The following is a 14,936-nucleotide window of genomic DNA, read 5'->3' on the forward strand; positions in this document are numbered from 1 at the left end:
ACAAGCAGAGAACTTGAGCCATGAAAGATCATTTAGAAAATGCATGGAAAGCTGGACAAAGACAAAGAGTTTCAAGGGTAAGCCATAAAAGCAACCTCCATCTCCAGGGAAGGAGCAGGAATTTCTGGTGTAGGTTGTGAATCTGAGTACTGCAAGGTGACAGGAAGGTGGTGAAACAGCAGTCAAGACTGAAAGATGGGAACTGACAGGAGTGAGGTGTTCAAAATCAAAAAGAATATAGTTAAAGGTGATGGGGTGCTGATTTATTTAATGCAACAGTAAAGAAACAAGAAAGAATATCTTGGGTGAAAGGGAAGCTGTCTGGGTCAAAATCACACAGGGGAAGAAAGATGAAAGAGTTATCGGCACAATAATTCTTGAAGTCCCTTATAGATTGTCAAGAGGAGCTATGAGAATACAGAGAGATTTTTCCGAATTATTTCATACACATAGTGTTTTCTGTAAACATACATGTGCATAACCTACAGACAAACAAATATATATTTATTTTACATTGCAGTATGGTTACAAAATGGTTACAAATTATGCAATACATAAATTTCCAAGATTAAAATGTTATTATGAACTAAATCATTATGAAGAAGTTCTAGCTCCCAGATGAAAGCTAAAGTACAAAAAAACTTACCAATAAGATTCAGTTACTCCTTTTAGAGCTGGCACATTTCTCTGACAAATTCAATGAGCAAACATGTGGCAGATCAAGTTTGGATTAGGTTTTGTCAAATAAAAGGGTTGCTATAGAAAGAAGATCCATTAGGAAAGACACGTGCATCTGAGCAAGGAGGACTGACTGAACCTGGGTGGTGGTTGAGGTAAACAATACTTTCACCTTCGTACCTTTATGTCCATCCCATCTTCACATCTCACTCTACTTTTTTCTTTTCTTCATATGAATCTTTTTACATTGCTTTAATTTCTTTTCTAGTTCTCACTTGGTTTGATTTTGCCAACTCTGATTTTATTTTCTGCGAGGCATTTTTTTATATTGGTCATCATCCTTTAAATCAATTTCTACTTCTGATCTTATCTTTGATTCTGATGAATACTTGAGAATGGGGGGGAGAGAAATGAAATATGCCGTGAAACATAAGATCTAACTGCTCTTCTAGGCAAAGAAGGTTCAGTGGATAGAAAGGGTCTATTAGAAATTTAGGAAAACATGAAGTTTTTAGTTATCAAATCAGTGAAAACAGCCTTCAAATGGGACAATTAGGAACAGAAATTACTCTCAGCTCTCAAGATGGAGATTATTGTGCTTATCAAAATTATTTTCTGATATCAGTGTTTACAGTAAGTAGTAATTCAGAAAGACTTTTCTGTCCTGAGTTTTGCAAAAAGGAGCAGAAAGAATGAGATTAATTCTGCATCACATTAAATGTCTACAGAACAAACATCTGCAGATAAAACCATACCAGACTTCCGTCACAGTCAATGGGGAGACAAATGGCCAATTTGGGGTCTGATGTCATCTGTCTCTTAGAAATCTGATTTTAGAAGACATTGACTGTCTAGGAAGGGAAGGTCTACAACTAGCTTAGACGTAGGTTGCTATGTTTGGTTTAGTATCCAAAGATACACGTCGTAAACTAAAGAAATGGGTCTGTTTATGGATTACAAGACAGCTACCACCACTTTTGCTGTTCAAAAAAGAAAGTGTGTGCGTGTGTGTGTGCATGTGTCTAGATGTAAACATATCTGTGTGCATAGATAGATATATGCATACAGTTTCCGCAAACAAATCCAAGGGGGAAAAATATATATGAGCATGTAGCTATTTTGTTACATCCCTTCCACCTTCTGCTACTGCTGTGTTATACAAAGCTTTTATTTATAAAAGGTAGTAATTTTGTTCTAACATGCAGAACACCTGGCTCCCCAGAATATCATTATGGAGAAGGAATGCTTTTATTGTTTTATGATTGTTGCTATCAAAAAACAATAAGAACAGTAAATGTGTTAACTGGTATCTAATTGTCTTTCTATGGCTGGTTTGACAGAATAAAACACCAGAACCTTCTGGAAGCAATTAAAGGTATTAATAAAATGGATTTGCTGTGCACATTTATTGCTGATCACAGCACAGAGCACATAAGCATACATGAAAATTACATTATTAAGCTGTATGAAGTGCTCTTACATTTTACCTGGACTGCACTGTTTGCTGTCTTGACCTGGGAAACAAAAACAGGGAGAAAATGGAAACACTGGTTCAATCACATAAATTAATAAAGAATGAAATCACTCTTCCTTCTTTGCAGGCCATGGGCCAAACTTACCCAGACGTAAGTTTAGTAAGGCCAATCATGGTAAGGAATCTGGGATCGATGCTTTCATCTTTGGCCATGTTATTAAGTGTTTTACCTTTTTTGGCAGATGGAGCTTATCCACAGTAACAAGAAATAAGCACAAATTGACTTTTTTTTTTTTTTAATGATAAGTAAAAAAAAATTTCATTTTTAGTGTTCCTGAATTGTCTGAAGCACTGAAATGCACTTACTGGAACAGACACAAATTCCTGCAGCCCTTACCCAGTCCCTTGCCATCCAGCAGCACACACCTTTGATCGAGGAGCTTCTGCTTAGAGATTTTTTCAGAACAGAGGACCGTGTGTGTTTGGATGTGTACATGATTGCACAAATTGAGAAAAGAGGTAAACCTTTTCTACCCAGAAAAAAAATCCAGCCTAATTGTGGAAGTTAAACCTACTCCTTTGAAACATTTCCATACTGTGAGCCTTTTACAACTGCAAATAGATTAAAGGGGTGTTTAAAGGTATAGCATTAAATGAGTACAAATAACTGTTTTACCTAAGTTGCCTGGGGTACATCAGTAGCCTTCTAAATGATCAAAAGGTATAGCTGGAGGCAAGGTCCAAAACCACCTGCTTATATAAAAGACTTTTATAAGAGGTAGCTGATATTATACATTTACATTGATCTTCCTTTAAACACTGTAATGAAATCAGCATCAAAATTATGTTAAAGTAATGTTATATCTACCTTAAAGAGATGGGAGCAGGAGAAGTACAGCTCCATCCTTGAATTGCCCCATGTGACACTGCAACGAGATCCTGTATTACACCTGGATGTGTCTGCGGCTCAGCCGGGCTAAGTTCTCTTAAGCTTTTTTAAACTGATTTTGACATTGATTCAGATCCATGGAGGACTCCTTAACACTTTCTTGAACCAGTTTAGTTCTAGGTCTGAAAACAGGTGTTTTGAGGAATAGGACCCAGACCTAACACGTACAGCTTGCCATTATTGCTTTGCTGGAGTAGGGTATTTTCAAGCAGAATTAAGAGCAGAAGTTCATTTGGAAACAACTGACATTTTTTCTCCTAATTGTGGCAGTTCCAAAAATGCCCCACTTAACTGTATGACTTATTTCAGAGTCTTGCACATCTTAACAATGCAATTATATATAGGATACATAAATATATGTATCCTATAATGCTTTGCTTATAGGATACGTATATTTAAAAAAATCTAGGAAAAGATAAATCACACTAACATCTGCATTGTTATTATCCTCTTTGCATAAGTCATTATTTTATCAAGCTTTACCTTTCAAATCCATTCAACATATCTTAGTATTTGTAGCTTACACACTCCTCGTGGTCCTTGATAGAATAGTCAGTATTTCTACAAACAGTACCACAAAATACGTTTTAGGCAAGTATCACTTCTTGTGATATAGCAATAACTGTCTTAATCTGGCTATTTGTACCTTCTATTGCTCTAATAATTAGATACTAACAGTATAGCACAAATAGAAAGCACTATGTGGTCATGAGTAAAGGTGAGGCAGAAAAAGTAGGAAATAAAATGTGATGTTGGAATAATTTCTTTCCATTGACCCCTATGGAATTTGAGGATAGTTGACTAAAATGGAAGCATCCACACTACAGACCAAGCTAGGAAAGATGAATTTCATCTTGTGATGCCACCATTGGCAAAACCAGGACTGTCTTTCTGTTGCTTGTCTGCCAAGAAGAGCTTCAAACCAGAGTCTGACTGACAGTGCTCATGATATGGCTTCTCTAAGTAGTACTTTGATAAAACTGAAGCCTTGCCTCATAGTTTGCAGGACTGGAGGCCAATCTGTGCCTGCAAAGCAAGTAACCAGATATTTCTTTCTTAAAATATTGCTGAGATGTTTCTTAGCTATTGCAGGTAAAAAATAAAAACCTGAACTCAGACCTGGACCAGATTGATTTTCCTTGCTAAAATATGGCAATGTAACTGATGTTTTATTTCCTCCTTACAAAATAAAATATTTATTTCATTTTTAAAGGGAAAAAAATAAAAAGAAAAGAACCCAAGGAAAAGTCCTAGAAAGAAACCTGAAAACCTGAAAGGACATTGATCAGCTCCTTCTCCCCCATGAACGCATGCACAATGACAAGCTTTTAAAGTGCCCTTATTATCAGGATACTGACCTTGTTTAAGAAAGAAAATGACATCTTTGTGTTCTGCTTTTATTCCCTAACCGGGTAACTTCCATCTAAAAACAGCGGAAAAAAAGAAAAAAGGAAAAATAAGCTTTTTGGGTGGGGGGATTTGTAATACTTGAACACTATTGCTTAGAAAAAGACAGAAGATCCCACAATTATGTGCATTACTTTCACGGAGAAAAGTGTTTACAAAGTCTAGGAAAAAGGAAAAAAAAATACACCCACAGCCAACCTCGGGGTTTAAAAGTCTTTTTCAAGATATCATCTTTCTCTCCAAGGTGCTGAGCTGGCGTCGATAAAAGCCCTCTCCTTGAGAATAAAATGCAAAAAGTCAAAACAGTTTTCTGCTTTAGAGGAATCTTTTCAGAGCGTTTGCTACCATTTCAATCATTTCTTCCTCTCTCTAGATAATCAATATAGGAATGCTAACCATATTTTAAAAAAGATAAAACCCCAAAAAAGTTATGTTATTCGGGCTGGTGTACAGGCTGCAAATTTCGTGACGAAGTTAGGCTAAAAGACACTAAGATAAAGTCTGTGAGGCAATGATGTGGAGATATTTGGAGAGGCAGAAGCCAAAGGCAAGATGGCAGGGTCCTGTAGACAGCAATGCCACTGAACGTGGAGAACGTGAAAAGATATGAACCTGGCTTGCAATTTTTTTCTTCCAAGTGAGGCTGAGCACATTCAAGCGGTTGGTGCACTGTGCCACAACATTGCATCTAGTTGGGCTAGATGATCATTGTAGGTCCCTTGCAACTGTACTACTCCTGTTCTGTTCTGTTCTGTTCTGTTCTGTTCTGTTCTGTTCTATTCTATTCTATTCTATTCTATTCTATTCTAGTCAAGATCAAGGAGCGGGAGTGGAGGAAGAGGAAATACCCTGTAGCTCTTTCCTCCATCACCTATGCTGAAAGCTTTGTAAGCCAACACAGAGGCTTTGGCTACCTCTGTATTAATAAAATTAACAAGTAAGGCAGAGAGTCAAGTACCAGCAAGTATTTTGTTAAAACTGTAATATGGACTCTGGCATAGTTTTACCACTGGCCAGTTGGCATTGACCCAACGGCTCCCGATCATGGATTGAGGGTCTATTCCAGCCACCCTACCCAACAGCCAGTTTGGGTACTACACTTTTTTTAGGGCAGAGAATTACCTGTGTCTTGTGGGGAGCGGCTGCTTCCTAGTACAGATGTGGATCAACTGCCTATACCTGCTCTTGAGCAAAGTCTAGAGATGTAGTTCTTGGAGTCACAATGCTTGCTCTGGTCTTTACTGGGACACTGCAATTACATGTTGTCCTATCATCCAGGCAAGGATGAAGAAGTGTTTTGTTCCTTCAGGTGAACAAAGGTCAGTATTAGCAATTTTGAGGCTGAATACAGAAAAGAACTTCAGAGACCAGATGATCTTTTTTTAAAAAAATATTTATTTTCTTCTCTTCTTTTTATTATAGGTCCTGGTTGGATGGGATCACTGAGAGCAGTCCTCTCATTTATTCATTTTCCTCTAATTCTCTAGTTTCACCACCTAGCAGTGTTGTCTTTCTCTGTTGCCATTTTCCCTTGGGAAGGCTTCTTCCAAAAGACAGGATGTGAACAGTCAAGTTCTTAGGGAATTTTCTATGATTCTATGAATTTTGGGCTTACTTTTAGTGGTTTACAAAGTTAGTTGTCCGTATCACTTATTTAACAAAACTGCTTTGGAATGCATAAAGGCAGAGACCCGTGTTCACATTGCTCATGTTAGAATTGTAGCAACAACAACACTAAAAACATCAACAAAAAGCCACAATACATTAATAAATAAGTAAATAAATATAAGCTAAATAAATGCAACTTATGTCCAAACCAGCAGTTATGGGAACAGGAATGTTGTAAGCATTGTTCTGATTGCTAAAATTTTAATTCAGAGATTTGGCTAGAAACATCTGGCAAACATGACATGGCATACAAAAAGCAAACAGAAAAATAAAAAAGAACATGCACTGAGAATATTTCATGCTCTCAGATAATTAATATAATTTAATAAAGGTAGACAAATATATATCAATCCCCAATGGCCCTTTCCTAGACACTAGCAAGCAGATTCTTTTTAAGCATCTTGTAGTTTTTAGGAAATGTCTGGGAGGGATGCATCTGTTTCTAATTCACCATCAGATTTCTATAAAAATGACTCAGATTAGAATAGAGTGCAACTCATTAAAACTCAGGGGTAAATTAAAAGAACCTGAATGAAAAGCTCCGTTACAACAAAATACAAAGAACCAGGGAGCACTGTGTTCCTTTGAAGTATGCATGCTGGTGGAGAGACCACTCTGCACAGGACAATGAATTTTCAAGTCCTGAATCTGCAGCTACTCCTTACTGAGAGGCACATGAACTGGAATAACGTCTGTTGGGGATGGTCGCATGAAGAATGTTGAGCCAGCAAATGTCATCTATCATCTTTCTGCCAACAAATGATGAATTCACCATCTCCCTTTGTGATATAGGATATAGGAGACCAAAGTAAATACCTGTTGTCAACACCTGGAACTAAAAAGACCACCTGCCAGGATTGATTGGCATGACTCGCCTTTAACAAAAGCTGCCTCAAAAAGACTACAGGACAGAGACAGGCAGGCAGAGTTCAGAAGGAACTTAAATAGCACCACATGCTCCCCACGACAGCTTTATCTGAATCCTGCTCAAAGCCACCTCCCCTTGCTTTTTAATTCACAAGTTGCTGATGTCTTCAGAAGTGGAAAAAGAAAGGAAGAGAAGAAAGGAAATAGTTTTCCCTCTGCTTTCTCCAAGAATAACACACTGTCTATTTGGCTTTGGTTATGGGTAATGATAGCTGTAATTTCAGAATCATGATTTATTTCTATCATCTGGCCAAATATTGTTAGACATTTCACACAAACAGAGGCTTGGGTTGAAGTGTCTAGAAAAATATGTTGTATTTAGTTGTCCGACGGTCTTGTGGAGGTTCATGTCCTTGACTAGAATTTTTCCCCAAGTTTGAAGATGTTTCTGCCAAAAGAAACACAACAGGAAATTCTGTCTTTCAACACAACAGCAGCTACCACTTCCCTTGTCCTGTATTTTGTCATCTGCAAGAGAGCAAGGTAACAAGGTAACTTGCAGCCTGATATCACCTGCCTCCCACTGAGCCCTTTCTCAGAGCACCATGACTCCCAGCTCCTGACCCCGCTTCATGACATTTGAAATCTGCTCACAATGTATCATTGACACTTATGCCACAGCTTGCTGAACCCTGAAATATCATTAAATGCATGCATGGCAGTAAGTGTATCAAGCACATCATATTCAATTTCCTACTGGCCGCAACCTGGCATTATCTGTATTTCTGAAAACTGCTGCCACCTAACAGTAGCTATTTTTACATTTCTAGCCCTGATGCAAATAATGAAGTAAAGGGATGGTGCATCTGTACTGGGATTGCTGAAACTGAAAAGAACAGGAGTTACTGACAAAGTAAAGAGGTTTTGATAAAAGTTCTCATAAGGTCAAGTTGTTGCATAACTAATGTAGAAAAATGCATCTGCAGATGATCCTCATACTGTCTACTAACTGCTGAAATCCATAATGATGAGATGCTTGAATCTTTATCCAACTGTGACAAAATAAACTTGGGGGTCCCAGTAAACAAGTCCAGGAAGTAACAAATAGATATTGGAACTCTAGAGCTTCTTCATGATGGTGTCACAAGAGTGTACAACTACCACCTATCCTATAATATCCAACACTCATCTTTTCTTGAGCAGAAAGGGAAATAAGACAAGCTGAGAAGGAAATAGAATTGCGGGAAAAGGACAAAGAAATCTCTTTTTGCAGAAGTGTAGTGGCATCCTGTGTTTGGTTTGTTAAGATTAGAGTAGTTATAAATGGATCTGTAAGGTGCTGGGCCTGGATTTGTTACTTTAAAATGAGTCATGGGATGACATCTCATGAATTGTAATAACCAAAAAGTGTACAAAGCTGTAATTGAGGAAACACTACTACTAAAGCTCTTTTAAAATAAGATTTCAGATAAGACATATCTCACTTTCCTTAATTAACTGATTCAATGCTTCTGTCAATGTTTATCCTACCGAGATCATATAACAGACTTCTACAGAACCTGAACCAGAGCTCGCTGATGTCAATGTAAACCTCCCATTGAAAAAAGCAGGACTGCACTGTATTTCTTCTGTTAAATACTCTGCATAGGAAGGTGGTCACTATATACATACGTTGTTTTAGCTGGATTGCAGGTGGTTGGGAAAAAAAAAAGTTCAAAAAAATAGAAAGTTAAACAATGGGTGAAGAGAAAACATTTCCCAATGAACATGGATATCAAACATTGAGATGCAGACATCTACTAACCATTGTGATCTCTGGTACCTATTGTTTATGTTATCTGGACATGTCACGCTAGCTTATGTGACATTTAGATCCAGCCAGGTCCTTACTTCAGTGCTGCAACCTAAGAAAAGGTGCTGTTGGCACTTGCATTCCACATAATATGCTTCATTGTGTAATCAAGCAATGCCATTGGAAGTGCCTAGTAGGACCTTGGCTTTTCTGAACTGACCATGACCAGCTAGACTAGTTTTCCAGAAAAAGGTTTAGGTTCAAGATGAATTTATCTATTCCACTCAGTCACTTGAGGGACTCACGTTGGTAAGCTTGCTCAGAATCAAGCCTAACTTACTAAGATTGCAATAAATACAACTAAAATCAGTACAGGGTAAAAATAATTAGCATAATAGCCCAGTGGCTAGGTTGGTCGTGCAGAAGGCAGAAAACCTTGTTTTTAGACTTTCCTTGGTTTGCAGGGTGGTTATGACAAATTTCCTCATCCAAGCAGAATTTTTTCATCATTGTGATACTCTGTAGATAGATCTCTACATGCTTTCTACAGCACCACAGCTCAAGACTGGCAAGATTCATGAAGCCATAAGGAGAAAAGACAGAGACGTGCAGTTCAGGCACTTGGCTGGAAGTAGGAGGCTTTGGTTTCTTCCTTTTGCAACTTTTTTGGTTTGTAGAAACTAACTATCAAAAGCTAAAGAAACTTCAAATCTTACATCAGAAGTAGTGAATCTCTGGATGCCCACTTAATTCTGCCTCCTCCTACATAACTAAGAAAATGAAAAAACAGGATTTTAGCTGCTCATTTCACCACCCTAATCTCTGTGTCAGACACTTTAGTTCACAGGTGAAAAACCAGGAATGAATTTCCTTCCCTGCAGCCTTTGCATCCCAAAGCTCTTTGGTTTACAAAGTGTTCAGGAACAGATATTCTCTTGTTAGGTGTTGTTAGAGCCAAACGCACGCAGTAAATAAATGGACTGTAATTCTCTGAGAGAAATGTTTATTAAAATAAGCAGGTTACTAATATGCATATAAGCTATTATTTATTTTTAACAGTAATTTTGGCTTTTTTCTCCTGATCTATGCTTTTCTCCTCTTTAAAATAATTTGAATTTCCAAGCAGATACTTTAAGTGTTTCTGAGCAGGAGAATTTTTTGTATCAAATCCTAAGATTATATTGGCAAGCTTACAATATCTAGCAAACATTTTTATTATTTTCTTTTTTTGTACTTACATCCAGAACTGAGAAATACACTGAACAGCAATGGGTATGTTTTATGGATCTCCACACACACACAAAAAAAAAAAAAAAGAAAAAAAAAAAGCATAAGATAGAGCCCCAGCGAAAGCAATGAAAACATTTTCCTTTCAAAGCTTTTATTTTGTTGCTAGGAAAATATTTATGAAATGCAGTTTAATGCGTTTGCTGAAAATTAACAGAGAGATGCATTTGCAGCTAATTAACCTATTCTCAAAGAAAGCAGTTGGGAAATGCTTGATTAATGTTTAAGGCATAAGATACACAGAAAAAATGTAGGCAAAACTTCATCATGGCACCCAGGAGACCGCTGTGTGACACAATCTAGAGTCTGTGTGTAGCTCACTCTCCACAGGAACTAATTTTGAAGCACCAGAATGCTGTGAATTGTCTGTAAAACACTGTAGAAGAAACTCAGCATAGAACAGAAGGCATGCTTTCCTTAGGAAGAATGCTGATAAAATTTTAATGAAGTAACATGTTGTCATGGGGATTTGTTGCTATTCATTAATTCATTGTGCTTTTCCCCTATAGTTTTGCTGAAGTTGAGTGACAAATTGTCAAGTAGCAGTCTTAGAGGTTTAAAGTTTCTCATTGATAATCTAACTTTCCTGCAAATTGTTTTAAAGGATTCAATGTTTATGGAATAAACCTTCTGAGGTATTAGACTCATCAGTGTGGGGAGAGTCAGGGGATAGGCTGTGTTTACCAACTTCCCTTGACCACCTCGCTAGCAGTCTGACTGTAATACCCACCTCCCAGACACAAGTCCAAACATGTCTGAATATCTTCAGACACGCTTGTATTATCAGCATGCCCATCTTTTAAAAAAACAGAACAACGGACCTGAAAAATGTATGTCCTTTCCCACTGAGGGTGGGATGAAGAGACTGGCCTGTAGCCTGAGATGCGTATTGCTGTTCCCCAAGTCACTGGTAGAAAATAAGTATATTCCATGGTTTAGGCACTTGGGCGTGAGATCTGTCGTGATTTTGATGCAGTTTGTTTGTGTATTTTTAGATATTAGGTGATATGAGGGTGGTGAGGCACTGGAGCAGGTTGCCCAGAGAAGCTGTCGGTGCCTCATCCCCGGAGATGTTCAAGGCCAGGCTGGATGGGGCTTGGATCATCCTGGTCTAGTGGAAGGTGTCCCTGTCCAGGGCAGGGCATTGGAACTAGATGATCTTTAAGGTCCCTTCCAACTACTACCGTTCTATGATTATATGAAAACAACACCCATCAGGGTGGCGAGGGTCGATGTAAATCTTACATTTACAAGCAGGTAAGTTCATAAATTAGCAGAAAAAGATTTTCTTGACCGACATTTCAACAACAGCTGGGCTGATATCCAGATCATAAAATGGTGAGGTACACGGAGAAAAAAGTTTGGTGGCCTTTGGTTGGGGACACAGGTTCACTCCATGGCTTTGGCTCTCAGGAACTGAATGTTTTTTTTGTTATACAATGTATATTTCTACATCAGACTATGCCTTCTGTCTTAAGCTTTGAAAATATTCATCCCCAGCACAGACTTTTTTTACTGTTTGATGGCAAGATAATGTTTTTATGTATAAAAAGTTACCCTAAACTACCCAAATGCTATGGAGAATGACAAGAAGCAGCTGTTTCAGCTGGTTTCAGCTGGATCAGTTGTTTCTCATTTGGGCTATTCCAAAGGTTTGATGTTTTGTTTTTTTTTTCTACGTAGGGCAAATACTTTCAAGGTTTTCAGGAATAAGATGGTTTAAATTTTGCACAATGAAGTGACATTCACATTAAGTACAATATTTTCCTGGTCTGGCTTCCAGTTGTTTTCCAAATTTGATGACAATACTGCAATTGAAACAGCTAGGGTCTAATATCAGACATGACCATGAAAAGTCCTAGACTCCGGATTTTATCTCCCCACCAATATAGCTAAGAATGAAGGTGGTGATTGTAAACAGATACTTTGAGGCATCTCTGTTTTCCCAGAATTTTCCTAAATGTTAGCAGTGGATGTGCATATTTCAGTCATGTAGGGAATATGTAGGAAACAAAATTATTTGATGAATAGCATGATCTACTATGATCCACTACATTCATTTGTTCTAATGGTATCACCCACAGTTTTGCATTACCTACAACTGAAAGTGCTTTTCCTTCTAAGGAACACCATAAATTTTTCCTTTCCATTTCTTGGCTGGTGTCCAGAATAAACCTTCCCAACCACCACAAACACCTGTGCTCTTAATTGTTCAGTCTACTAGAAGAAGTTTTAAAACAATGCCTTAAAATTTTAAATTTCGTATCAGCTCTGTTTTATCGGAGTCCACCCCCATACTGTGTTTGCTGGCCTGTTCCCACACCATTTTTCTGGAAATGAGGAAACTCAGTGTATCAGTTCAAAAGAAGTTACCTCAATGGTGGCTAATGCCTGCTGAGTGAATTCACTCATCTCACACCCCGTGCTTTTCTGAAGAGCTGTTAGGTGGTAGAAAACTTGAACCATTTACTGCTGGTACTGTACCACATCTCAACTAGAGAAACTAAAGGTGTAAGAGACTCTCATTGGTACCCAGGCCATCATCCAGTCTTGCTGGTCATGCTGTGGCTTACTTGGAAAAAGAATAACTCCAGAGATTTAGTTTGTCTCTATTATTTAATTTCTTCTGACATTATTTTCTCACTTCAACACGGTTAGAGTAAAACTGTGATTGAGAAAACAATCAGAAAAAACAGACTCAGGAAACAAAAAGCCACAAAATTATAGTTCTAATTATAAGAACTTTAAGAGTCAAACATTTAGACTGTCAGTTGGTTTAATTGGTGCAACCATAGATCAGGGTAACTTTACACCAAGTGAGAATCCAGGGCAGAGCCCGCTTTGTTAGTATTAAGTGGGGAGTTAAGCCAAATTATCCTGATACACGTTGGATCAGAATCAAACCTCCTGTGATCCTCCACCTAGATTTTCTTTGCTGTCTAGCCTTCTGCATCTAAATCCCCTTTTAAATACACTTGCCTTTCATTTCAGTAGGACCTTAGCATAATTTGCACTTTAATTCTACCTTTTGCTAAATGATCTTAATGTTCTTTACAGGAATTAATTGATTAAGGCTTGGTCTGCTCTTAAGAGTGGATGCTTTTATCCTCAGTTTATCCAGGGGGATATTGAAACATATCCAAGTCAAGTAACAAGCTCAAGGTCACAGGAGGGGGGTGAAAGAAACTGGGAATCGAACCTCCACGCCTGGATCTGCCGTGCTGCAATCTCTGCACTCAATTGCACTCGTCATCCTGTGTGTGCATGCAGGTCTGGATCCAGCTAGTTTTAGCGAAGCCTTGCAGTGAGATACAATTAATTTGTTATGAATGCCTATAAATAAAATAAATGCTGAAATGATCCACACTTCTCTGTTGTCAAAAGCATCCCCATCTCTCACAATCCCTACTCACTGGCTTCTGACATTATTTCTTGCTTATTGGATGACAGTTCAGTGCCTTGAGTGTTCTTCTCGCTGTAGGGTTAGTAGGATAATTGACAAACCACAGGGACCAGATCCCTGGATTAGGATGACCGGACTGTCAAAACAGCCATGACAAACTCTCACATCAACTTCTACTGCAAGTCAAGTCTATGAGGAAAAAATGCACCTTGGCAGGGCCAGAAGGGAAGTCTTTAGTTTAAATCTTTTCCCACTGCACAAAAAGCTACAGCAGGGGGAGGAGAAAGCATGGATCTTTCTGTTTAATTCATAGAAAACTCTGTTACAGCAAGTCACAATTAATTAGAGTACATGAGTAAACATTTTGGGGTCCTATTGTGTTTGCTTAATGTGTTTACTGGAATGCATGACAGATGTCACTTCTGTTTCTTATTAGAGACTGATAAATGATGGTATAGTCTGTGCATGTGAATACATGGAGGGACTGTAGCCCTTATGCCCACATACGCACGCAAATCCACTTACTTCTGCAAGGTTAGTATTAGCATCTAAAAGTTGTGAGGACTATTTGAATTAATTAGTGTTTACACAGGTATTGTACAATTTAAAGCATTATAGAAAGATCATTGTTATTATTACTGAATAATACCTTCAGGGGTTTTTTTACATTTAATTTTTTTTTTAAAAAAGGAACACCTGAAAAACCATTTGCTTTACTTCATGTCACTTTTAACATTTCTCTTAGACTTTCAGAAATTCAGTCACACATCTTTGAAATGACAGATAGAGTGGCATCTGTTTATAAAAAAAAAAAAGAGAGAAGCATTTTCTGTATGAAAATCTATATTGCAAGTTGTTAAAACTAAAATGCAAAATACATAAGAAGGTTGTTTACTTAGTTCTGCAACTAACATATAGGGTTGGAACACCTAGGATTAGAAATATTCAATTATTTTTAAAATATAGAACTTAAAAATTGTTTTTCGAGCACCACTTGGGCTTTGGAGTATGGCCAAATGGTTCTAGAATAGTTAATCAGTTTGTGGGAGGTTTTTTTTATTGAGAGACACATTTAAAAAAGTGATGTCAGAAAAGAAGATTCCACAAGTACTTCTTTTCTTAATGTCACAGAATGCAAAAGAACAAGTATAGTACTGAGGATGAGAAACCAAGGATAAATGTAGGAGGAAATGACATTTTTTGCCTGAAAAATAAAATAAAAATTTTGGTCTGCACTTCCCAGAATTTTGTGTTTTGTTTCTTTTTTTTTTCTTTTTTTCTCTGAGAGGCAACAAAGTTTTCTGGTAGGGGAAAAGAATCTTGTGATAATGACTGTTGTTTATTCAGATGCAAAATGCCCTCACATTTCTGGAGGCACACATTTTTAATTTAAGAATTCTCTAATTTTTTT

The 14,936-nt window shown here is 37.6% G+C and overlaps 1 long non-coding RNA gene across 1 annotated transcript in view; it reads left to right on the plus strand.

The window, feature by feature from the left end:
• Window positions 1-676: 676 nt before the first annotated feature.
• LOC141740147 (uncharacterized) overlaps window positions 677-14,936 on the plus strand; it is a 95,958-nt gene continuing 81,698 nt past the window's right edge. Inside the window, exon 1 of the long non-coding RNA XR_012585895.1 lies at window positions 677-833. This is a non-coding gene — a long non-coding RNA (uncharacterized LOC141740147). The remainder of the gene's footprint in view (window positions 834-14,936) is intronic.

This window comes from Larus michahellis, chromosome 3, assembly GCF_964199755.1.
Source record: "Larus michahellis chromosome 3, bLarMic1.1, whole genome shotgun sequence".
NCBI classification, from domain to species: domain Eukaryota; kingdom Metazoa; phylum Chordata; class Aves; order Charadriiformes; family Laridae; genus Larus; species Larus michahellis.